The 11,765-nt window shown below is 43.3% G+C and overlaps 2 long non-coding RNA genes across 2 annotated transcripts in view; both read left to right on the forward strand.

Moving 5' to 3' along the window:
- LOC123987255 overlaps window positions 1–1,043 on the forward strand; it is a 5,283-nt gene extending 4,240 nt beyond the window's left edge. Inside the window, exon 2 of the long non-coding RNA XR_006829075.1 lies at window positions 927–1,043. This is a non-coding gene — a long non-coding RNA (uncharacterized LOC123987255). The remainder of the gene's footprint in view (window positions 1–926) is intronic.
- A 2,572-nt stretch (window positions 1,044–3,615) lies between these two features.
- LOC123987256 overlaps window positions 3,616–11,765 on the forward strand; it is an 11,801-nt gene continuing 3,651 nt past the window's right edge. Inside the window, exon 1 of the long non-coding RNA XR_006829076.1 lies at window positions 3,616–6,170. This is a non-coding gene — a long non-coding RNA (uncharacterized LOC123987256). The remainder of the gene's footprint in view (window positions 6,171–11,765) is intronic.

Raw genomic sequence — 11,765 nt, forward strand, 5'->3', positions numbered from 1 at the left:
GCAGGATGTTGTTTAGCGGCTGGCTGGGCCACTCCGCACACATTCATTCGGTTTTACAGTCTTGACCTTCCTTCGGCACCTGGCACTCGTGCGCTCTCCTCTTAGTCGTGCCACTTTATTGCACACAGGGGCAGGCGGGGTTTTCGGCGCGGTTTAGTGGGTATCTCGTTCCCATAGTGTCGTAACCGACGCAGTTCGAGTTCCCTCGAAGGGGAACGTCTCGGGTTACGTATGTAACCCTGGTTCCCCGAGAAGGGGAACGAGAGACTGCGTCGGCCCGCCGCACCTCTCTCCCCGCCTGAAGCGCCTGCTTCATAGTTTAAGCTAATGATGAGTGTGTACAGGTGTGCTTTATACTCCTCCGGTTATTCCGTCACACCTTACCGTTCTAGCAACAAGCCAATAGGATTGGAGTGATTTCATTCACGTTCAGACCTGCTTCGCCTAGAGGCGTTCCCATAGTGTCGTAACCGACGCAGTCTCTCGTTCCCCTTCTCGGGGAACCAGGGTTACATACGTAACCCGAGACGTTCTATTTAAAATCACACGTTGAGCACCCCATGTCGCCAAAATGGCATGATCCTTGTTTCGCTGCCAAGCTTTGACTGTGAGACTGACTAAATCAGTCTTGCCCATTGAAACATCACATCTTTGACAGTCCTACTTACCTCCAAGATTGAGAAGTTTTTATGATTATGGAAGCTTTCACATTCTCTTTTTTAATTTCCAAAACCAATAATTTTACTTCCATAACCTATATGAATGTTTTCCATTCATTGTGAACCTTGACACGTTGATTTTATTAGCTATCATTGTGATTAATGTGACAGGAAACCAGTGTGTATACAAGTGGCAGTAACCTCTTGGTTTTGGAAGCTTGCAAAGCTTGTAAAGTTTGAATTATGACTTTGAATTCACACTTCTAGGACTTTCACCTTCCAAATCTAGTATGCTGACTTCCAAAACCAGTTTATCCAAGCTGGTGCATTAAAGGGTAAGTTTGGAACTTTTTACATCGAGCCATATAAAAAAATATTTCCTGATATTGCCTGCTATTTTTTATATGGATGTAACAGCACTGGTAGAGAGTAGTCCTCTAATTGGACTTATTTGTTGTAGAGTCGTAGTTGGAGACGACTTTAAAGCCCCAATGAATTGTTTTCAGGATATAAGTGTAGGGTATATTTACATACTTATTAAGAAAAGCATTATCTGTAGATGAAAAGTAAGCTCATGCGAACTTTACTACATGACTGCAAATTACAAAATCTGTTTATTCCAGCGTTTACAAACATTATCATTATAAACAAATCTTCCCACCCTCAAGATACAGAAAATACAGTTAAAACATCATAATTGCCTTTTGCCTAGTGAGAGTACTTGTTCCAAGAGTTCTGTCAATGAGCTAGTCACACTCCACAGGGTGACATCTTTGGGATGATTATGTTCGGTAGCTCAAAAGGAGAATCCAACTGCATCTCACAATTATCGCCAAAAAAACATTGTATTGTGCTCAACACAAAAAAATGTGTATATTTTTTTAATTTATGATGTAGTATATCAAATTGACAGAGATGTACAGATAATCATCAAATGGAATTGTATACAATGCTCGGGGGTCTGCCATGTGGTTGTTGGGACATGGTAATATAACTTAAATGGCTTAAAATGGCTTTCAAAAACCACTGTAGTGGATGTCATGCATTAAAGGGTTAACAGCTTGTATTTGGGTATTTGAACTAATTAAAATGAATTGAAATGTACTAAAAACATTATCCACAGGTTTAAACTGTAGAGGGAAAAAATAAATGAAACAGTTAGCCTAATCATAATCTTTGGCTAATTGCAATTGAATCAAAAGACCTGTGTCCTGTTGGGTCCAGCAACGCACAAATGAACTATTGTGTTTCTTGTGGCCAGTAGCTTGCGGAAAGAAGCTTTAGGGGGAAATTTCCTCTAAGATAAAGGTATGTAATCAAAATATGATCAGGTTCTGCAAGGTAAGGCAATCTTACTGAATTACACTAAAATACAACAGAAGAAGGGGTGGTGATGGCGCATACATAAAATGCTGGCCTTTGGTGTGGGAGACTTGGGTTTTGATTCCCACTGTGACACATCCACCATTGTGTCCCTGAGCAAGACACTTAACCCCTAGTTGCTCCAGAGGTGTGTGACCTCTGACATGTATAGCCATTGTAAGTCGCTTCGGATAAAAGCGTCAGCTAAATGAATAAATGTAAGAAAAGAGCTAAAGTCACAGACATTCTCAGCAGCCTGAAACAGTGGCATTTTGTGGTTAGTCATCATATGGTAAGCTTTATCAGTGAGACTAAGGCTGTGTTCGAAACGGGCAAACTGCGAGGCATCAAGTGCTGTTCCAAACGGCTCAAACGATCTCTTCCTGTCTCGTAAGATGCCTTCAAACTGCCCCCGTAATGGCCAGTTTTGAAGACAGAATCAATCTGATTTGATGCTGCCTATTACCCATATACGAATACGAAAAATGGTCAAAATGGCGGACAAACAAGCCGAATTCGTATACAAATGTTTTTAGTTTTCTCGCTTCCATTTTTGAAAAGTTAGTGAGAACTAAACACTTAACTATCATTGTAGCCTGTGACTGTAACCAACCAAGTTTGTTCAGTATGATTTCTGAGGCACCTGTTAGTCATTTGCCTTTTCAATAGCTATTTAGCTAATGCTAAGACTAGCATCTCCTCTGACAGCCAGAAGAGACTCAAGACGGCGTGCTGACGTCACACGTTGCCGTAAGTACTGCCCAAGAAGGCTGTTCAAAACCAACGTTAACAGAGATGACTTCACTTGAAAGTGATGCCTTCTGAGGCACACTTCTATTACAACACGTTCTCATCTCAATGTGTCATAACTGACACTTTCAGCCAGCGTGACAAAGCGTAAGGATTTTACGCTAAAGGTACCCTTCAGCGTCCGTATGAAACGCCCCCGTTTCCTACGTTGCAGCAACACAAAGGAGGCTAACCCACCTCACGGCGCAGCTGTAGGGTTAGCCGGTCGACATGCATACATTCAGTGACTTAGGTTTAGGCACTAACATTTCTGATGGTTGTGGTAAGGGTAGGGGCTTCGGGGGGCTGCCAACACCTTTATCATGAACGTAGCTAGCTAGTTACCGCTAGCTTGCTAGCACTTCCGGTCTGAACCGGACGTCTCCATGAGATGCTAAAGGGTACCTTTTGCATCAAATACCTACACTTTGTCACTCTTTCTCAAATCGTCGGTATACCCTGAGATGAGAACGGGCTGTCTATTACCGTAGCGAGGCAGCGAGGCAACTGCCTTCCGTTTCGAACACAGCCTAATTGTTAAGTTCTGTAAGTCAGAACAAAATTAATTTCCAGCGTAGTATTTCAAGTACAAATACAAAAACAGATAATTTAGTTGGTTTAATAGATTTAAAATAGGGTGTTCTTGCTCATCCCTATTTTTTGTATTTTTGTTACAAATTACTTGTATTTTAATTAAATACATTTTGTCATGCCATGATACTGTTGATGCAGGTATTTGTGATTTGTAACAAGTCAATTTGTGGTGCTTATCGCTTGCTTCTAGGGTGAGCTACAACAAATTTATAATACCAAATGTCACCATGGGAAATTATTGCAAAGGCACAAAGCTGAAAGAGAACAATCTTTGGATAATATCAGTGGTGAGAGATAGAGTTATAATAGAGTTACAGTCACTTGAAACATTACAAAGAACAACACCAGATGGAATTTGAGTGCATGGACAACAATGTGTCTTCTTTTATTGGTGAATGTAAATGACTCATACTAGAAGTGACTGAATGTTGTGTGGTAGCACAACAGAAGAGAGATATGGACCGCTGTCAATGCACATTCTAGTACAGAGACAAATGATAATGCTGACCACTGCCAACGCGACTTGATATATATAGATAATAACCTCATTGAAAATCAGAATGAAGCTGATGATTGTAATAGTTACGGATGAGTGTGTAAACCACTATCTGTATCTGTAATTATGTATGTATGTAATTAAATTATGTGTATCCATACTCAGAAGGGGCGGGCCGTAACTTTATTCGAAGATCAAGGCAGTGTGTTATTTTTCAACTTTCAGAGCAACCTTTTCAAACGAAAACAAACCCCCTCCAAGACCACTAAATCTGTAAACATTGGAGTGACACGTCTTGGCAAGGTAAAACAACTATAAGGTGAGATGCATTTTAAGCCTGCCAACTAAAACAAAAGAGGCAAGATCACAAAAGCCCTTGTCAATGGTGTAAGCACTGCTTGCTTACTACAAAAGGTTGCATGAGACACCTTCTGCAGAATTGATGGCAGGTTACAGACACGCAGAGGAATGTGGAGACCAGAATAACGGAAGATGAAGACAAAACTGAAGAACATGCGTACCACTATCAACAAGTTCCTATTCTGGGACTACTTGGGAATATTCCCACTTTGGTCCTCATTCACGTTAGGTCATTTGGCCAGCCATGCTTCAGACGCACCTTCAAAAGTGCAAGCAGACAGTACTTGCACCATGCAAACAAACTGCCATGCAGAGAATTGGTTTGGGATAGTAAAGAACCACATCCTTTAAAAAGAACATTTTCTGTAGCCTGGGGTGTTTATTGGGAAGCTCCATGCCTCTCTGAGAGCTCACTACATAGAGCAAAGTTTCCAATATGGTACATTGTTGGAAAAAAGACCTTGAGGGAACGGGGTGATATGCTGGAAAACTGAAGAACAATAGCCAAAGAGGACTGTAAGCCCTCACCAAAGGAAAACCAAATACTTTGACCCTCTTCAGAACCTTCCAACTCCAAAGGCAGTGAAAAGACGAAAGACATAAAAGGCAAGGCACATTGTTACACATAATGTAAATTATATTAAGTTGTGATGTATACAGTTGTATTTTTTGTGTATAGAAAGCAAGCACAGTTGATTCCATCAGTAGGATATCACAAATTGACAGTACATTTGAAAAGTCACCATGATTGGACAGCTTGTATAATTTTTGTGACTGAATGACTTCATTTTTACCTTATGTTGGTGCTAGATTGAAGTTCCCCAAAATAAATAGGTTTCTTCCTGTAGGGGTCATGACTATTCTTAAAATTTTTTGTATCTGCATGACAAACAGGCCAAGCAATACGTTATGGTTATCTCAAAAGGTGACGTTACTGTACTGGGTCACTAGATTTCTTTCATTTGGATCATGTATGTGCTCAGCAAATTTCATGGTAATCCGGCCTGTTGTGGTGGCAGCCCGGCTGACGGTGAGTGTCCTGTTTATTTCTCCTTTTTTTGTGATTCAATTTTCCCCTGGTGTTTTGCTTTCCTGTACTCTGCCTGCCTCCCTGTGTCTCCTTCCCTGCGTGTGCTCTCCCTCTCTCTCTCCCTTCGCTCCTGAGCCCAGCCAACAGTGCAGTGCACCTGCACCTTGTCAGCCTCCTCCTCTGCCTGCCACACCTGCCAGCAATCAGCCTCATCTCTGACAGTACTTCTACCCCAGTTCTATTTTCGTATAGGCTTCGCCCTCTAAGGCTCGGGTTTACCCCTTCACTGAGAATTTTAGTCTACGCCCATCCACAGTGTGGGCCTCTCCTACGTCCGCACCTTGTCTGCACGTTACAACGGTGAGACCCAGCCATCGGCTCCCATTTTTCTTCAGCACTGAGCTGTCTAAAGAGCAGACGATTGTCTAAAGAGCAAAGACTTTCCAGACAGAAAACAAGAAGAACGATGTCTTCCTGTAAGCCGGCCAGACCGACTACCTGTGTGGGTTACATCGTGCTGGATGATCTCCGTCCCCGCTGCCAGGCGTGCCTCGGACCGGAGCATGCCACCCGAGCGCTCACTCTCTGTTCGCACTGCCCGTTCTGCGCCCTTCTCCCCCCCGAATAGTGGTGCTGTCGAGCAGATAGCTTGCCGTTCAGGATGAGGAGGTGTGGCGGACAAAGCCCTCGATCTGTTGTTGACGGAAGAGCAAGAGTTGGATGGCGCCACTCTTCCCATTCATGGGTCTCCAAGCGGCTCCTCGCCTCGACCAGGGAGACCCTGTGTGTCCACGCTGCTCCACATTAGCTGCGGCTAATGACATTTAGCAACCGGTTTCATTGCTGCTGGCCGACCCTTGTCGGTCAGAGCGGACCACTGGTAAGCTATGGGTCGAAAAAACTGTGTGAAATCTTGCTGCTCCTTTTTGTGGAAATGCTGTCTGTGCCTGTCTCAGTCGAACCTGCCACACCAAGCACACATTTCCCACGCGGTGTGAGCCAGCTGCAGCGTGAAGCTCAAACCAACAAGCAGTACACTCTGTTCACGATCAGAGGTCCCTTCACACACCCTTCCCCACAGAAACTGTATTCGCTTTGTGTGGACAGAACATATACACACCCGGTACAGATATTTTCCTGACAAAGAAATCTGCCGGGCAGTGTGTGATGCTGTTGACATTTTTGACAAGTTTCCCCGGCAGTGCCCAGCTGCAAGCTCGTGCATAATCACGGCATCAATGGCACGGCCCTTTTGTGCGTCCAGGGGTCCCTTTGGTTCACAGAAGCCAGGCTTTGTCAAATGAGCCCTTGAAGCGGTCATTACGCTTCATGCAGACAGGATAGCACTACACGCCACCCTGCGCGTAGTGTTATCCTATTGCCGCTCCACACATTACACGCCCCTGTGTCGTGTGCTGTATATGTGTGATGTACGGCATCAAGTGGAATTGTGTTTCTTGTAACTGCAAGTGTTGCGCTTTATAGACAGCTTCTCTCGAGATTATGAAGAAGCTGCTGTTTCTCATTTCCCCACATTGTGTGAGCCAGCTGTGTGTTAGCCAAATGGCTAACACGCAGCCTGGACTTGCTGCAAAGCTGCACATCCTCTCTCCCCTTGCCCCCCTCCCTGACATGGTCAGGTGGCTGGCCTGAGCCACACGTACACCTCCCCCGCCCTCTTCCCTTGCCAGTCGAGCAACATGGCGGTGAGCCCCTGCCTCCCTCCCCTCACCAGGGGAGTGGCATAACACGGACTGGCTGCAGCTGGCCGTGCAGCCTTCGTGCAGTCTGGCTCCGATGTCGCAGGCAGACCTTTTTCTTTGTTGCCTGTCCCTGCCCCTAGTCGGGGGAGCGGCATTGTTACGGGCTCACGGGTGTGTCTGCCCCACCTCGTGCCCCGGCAACAGTGTCTGCCTCTGCCTCCCTCCCCCCACCGGGTATGCGGTACAGCAGGGGACCCACGAGGGTGACTACGCTACCTCTGGGCGGAGCTTCAGGAATAAGGGGTTCTACTCCTGCTACTTCCTGGTCAGGAAGGTGGTGAGAGGCCCATCCTGGACCTGTCACTGTTCAACAGGGCGATTATGGTGAGACCTTTTCGCATGTTAACAGTGAAACAGGTGATGGAGTGTTGCAGAGTGTTGTATTTAAACCCTGAGTGCTGAGTTTGCTGATCACTTTCATGGGGGAGATTGTGTTGAACGCTGAGCTGAAATCCACAAACAGCATTCTGATGCAGGTGTTGTAAGGTGTGTAAGGGCTGAGTAGAGGGCAGTGGAGATGGCATCCTCTGTGGATCTGTTGGTTCTGAAAGCAAACTGGTGAGGGTCCAGGCCGGCTTTGATGTTGTTGTTTGTATGCTGAAGAACCAGTTTCTCAGAGCACTTCATCAGAATGGGGGTGAGTGCCACAGGGTGGTAGTCATTCAGACTAGACACTGCAGACTTTTTAGGTACAGGAACTATGGTGGCTGTCTTGAAGCAGGTGAGAACCCTCTCCTGAGACAGTGAGATGTTGAAAATGTCACTAATAACATCAACTAGCTGATTGGCACAGGTTTTTAGTACACAACCAGGGATGTTATCAGGCCCAGCTGTTTTTGAAGGCCTGCCACATATCTTTGGTGTTGTTGGTGTTGAGGTCTCTCTCCAGTCTCTGCTGATGTCTCCACGGTGCTGTAAGCTTCTTTATCACCCAGCCAAAAAGCAGCTTTTTTAGCTCTGGATAGAGCTCTCACCTCTCCATTCATCCAGGCCTTATGATTGGGGAATGATTTTATCGTTTTTAGTGATCACCACATCAGCAACACATTTGCGGATGTAAGATGTCACTGATGATGTATATAGGGCTCTACGCTCATGTGCTCCTTAATAAAAAAATTTAGGAGCACACAAAGAAATTTAGGAGCGCAGTGAAAATGTTCAAGTAATACAGAGTTTAACAAACTATTCATTATATATATACAGTATATATATATATATATTTATGCTTTGTGTGCTCCTTCTCTTTGTGTTCAACTATGGTGTGAAACCATTAGAGGACTATGGAAGTGAAGACCCTTGTATCTGTACACTCTTTGCACCAGTGACAGATTCCTCAACATGGAGGAGAAACTAGTTTAAATGAGTGTATTAGTATTTATATTATTATAATAATATAAGATAAAAAGTTAAATTTTAATCTAATACATACTGTTAGTATGTTAAAATATTAATGATTTAATATTATTATATGCATTGTCATTTTATGTAATAGTACAGGCTACTATATAGCTCACCACTAGTATAGTATTTATTCCAGTTGGACAAACATCAGTTTCATGTTTTCATTCATTAAATCCTTGCGCAAGAAAAATGCCCTACATTTGCAATTTGTAATAATCCAAACCATTCATGCAGAATAAGTTCAACATTTGAAAGTTTACTGTAGCATGTCAAACTTTTTTTTATGTCCCACCCCATCCAGGCTGTGATTGGTCAGTTGACTAAAAGCTAGCTAACCCACAACCTCCTTATATTCTCCCTACTGTCTTCTGTCTCACCTCTCCAGCTGCTGACATCTGTCTTTGTTTTGAAACGAGCTGCTCAAGCGGCCACCAAGCGACCCGCCCATCTCTCCCGGTGCTCCGGTGACTAGCTGGCTTTTTTCCTACCAGAGTTTCAACAACTCTCATATGATTGACACCAGCTTTGCATCGCGTCCTGCCTGCCCAGTTCTTGGGGTGCGGTTGTTTTGAACGATTATCGGCGCGGTGTGCGCTGCCAGGAATTGGTGTATTTGGAATTAGTGTAGACGTGGTCCAGCGTGTATGTTCCTCTGGTGGGGATGTGGACATGCTGGTGGAATTTAGGTAATACTGTTCTCAGATTTGTTTGATTAAAATCACCAGAAACAATAAAAACACTGGATAATTCTTTGGGCAAATAGTAGGGCCGACATCTCAACATTAAAAAATTCCACATCTGGTAAACACTGTCCATCCACTTTAGCTGCGTTTGAGCACCAAGCATTATTTATGTAGATACACAGTCATCCACCGCTCATCTTACCGGACTCTAGTGTCCTCAGGCATGTTGCTCTGCAGCCAAGTCTTTATTACTTTTTTGTATATATGCTTCTTTAATTGTTTGCAAAAGCTTGAACAAATGAGTTTGTGTGCACCTGGATGTCTGTTACTGTATGAGAATGTATGTTATATTTATTTGTGTGTGTAACTGGCCTTTAATAAGGATGAGTATGTGGCATGAGAGGGTGAGTAGGGTTTTAAGGAAAACGAAAACGGAGAGCTCTAATTCTCAACTTTATAGTAGCTTGGTATTTCAGTAAGCACAACATATTTTCAGAATTATGTTATGCCAGGATTATGTGGTCATCAAAGTTGTGGACGCCATCATCCCACTCCTGGTACCTGTAGATCATGCCGCAGTTCAAGCATGACTTTCTGTAGGTTGATATGCCTTCATGTGGGAAATATGTAAAGTATGATTATAAGAATCAATGAATGAACTGAAATGACTTGCCTTCAACTACACCTGTACTGATCAGTAGAGGGTCACTGAGTACACAATCAGACTCCTTGCATCTGGCCTGGGGGAGTTCGGCAGGTAGTTTTTTATTTGCCATGAGGTTGTTCACCATCCGTGCTACACCTTTATCATTTGGTGGATAGTTCTCTTTCACTTCAGTTGTGTCCTGTCCTGGTGTGCTGTGGTGGGAGGGTTCCCTCTTCTGTGGTTTTCACTCTCCAAAACAATATCCTTTTGGTTACAAAGAGATGCCATTTACCAACTGCTTTATGTATGCAAGATTGCCTTGCTTTTAAACAAGGACAATGCCAGGTGTTCAGCTTGCCATCATAAGCTGTTACAACACTTCCGAGCCTACTATAATAAGACACCTCCCGAAATATGAATTTTGTTGATGGTCCAACAACAGTTAGCTGGACAGCACCCATACCCTTTCCTTCGCATTGACGCTGTATGAGACTGGACTTCCGTTTCCCATCACACCATTTATTCTCGACCATTGTTACCAAGGCCTCCTCTGTCAAAGTCACTTGTGTGTTGTCTAGACGTGAGCAGTACAATAAGGCACGTATAAGCTGACATTCAAATGGCAGCATCCCACACCTTAATACAAAGTCACCATTTAGACGACGTTGGTCAACCTCACACATCAATTTTGGTGTGGGTCCCCAAATATTTTGTTGGACCAGAAAATGTCCTTTGGACTGCAATCACACCATTTGTCACATCAATGTACTCACATGCCATAATCTGTCCTTGAACTTTCAAAGCAACATGTATGCTTTCTTCGTAAATGTGTTTCTCCTAAAACGTTTTTATTTAACTTCAGCTCTTGAGGGGCCATTGGGCACTGTTTAAGGGCCTCTGGGTACTCTTGAGGGGCCATCGGGTGTGCTGTTTAAGGGAATCTGGGTGCTGATGGTATGTTATGTGCGTCAGAAATTGTGCTGATTATTGTTGCCCTGCAATAGCAACATTTAAAGTGTGTCCCAATTCGGCAACTCAAACCACACTTAATGATTGTGAATTCTGAAAGACAGTAATAACAGTAAAGTAACAAGTTATAAAATTAAATTAAATACATCGCGGTGAAACTGTTAAAATCTGTTGTTGGAGCCATAATAACTTTACTATGGTATTTAATAAACAAACAAAGAAATAGTACCATATTGTGCAGCCTTATACGTGCAGAAGGGGCAATGAAGAAGATGACTGCTGCTGCATTTTGCTATTTTGGGATTCTCGCCCTCCAATAACATTCTAACTTGTCTCTATACATCAAAGAAAATAAGCATAGACATAAGCATAAAATAAGGAATATGAAAACTATCATATTGTAAGTTAAATAGGCTACTATGTGTAACGTTAGACTGGGCTCTATTTTGGGACCTATTCTGTTCTCTATTTTTATAAACGATTTAGGTAATCATTTATTTAGGACATTCAAGCAAACATACACTTCTATGCTGATGACAGTGTCATTTATACACATGCTCCTTCCATAGCACAGGCTGTGCACGAGCTTCAGACTAGTCATAACAAACTGCTCTGCTCAATTTAAAATTGGTTTTAAAAGTTCAGTGTGTAAGTTTTAGTTGCACCTAGTGGTGGCAGTTGCGAATTGCGAATAATTACCCGTCCAGCAGAAAACAGACAACTTCAGCTCCGCTTTGAAAGCATCTGTCCCACATCAAAGCTTTGCATCTGGGAAAATCCACACAGATTATATCTGTGGTTTCTGCTGTTAGCTGTCTGCATCTGTAACTACTCTGGCTTTATCTTATAAAGATCCACAGGCTGTCAGCTCTGGTGCTAAATAACACATGTGCTCGTTCACTTGTCCAAATGTCACTTCTCTTCTTACTTCTAATAAACCAGAGGACTACTTACAGACTGTTTATTATTATTATTATTATTATTATCATTTCCTCTTCTACTTCTACGGACGC

Source organism: Micropterus dolomieu, linkage group LG18 (genome assembly GCF_021292245.1).
Source record: "Micropterus dolomieu isolate WLL.071019.BEF.003 ecotype Adirondacks linkage group LG18, ASM2129224v1, whole genome shotgun sequence".
Taxonomy (NCBI): domain Eukaryota; kingdom Metazoa; phylum Chordata; class Actinopteri; order Centrarchiformes; family Centrarchidae; genus Micropterus; species Micropterus dolomieu.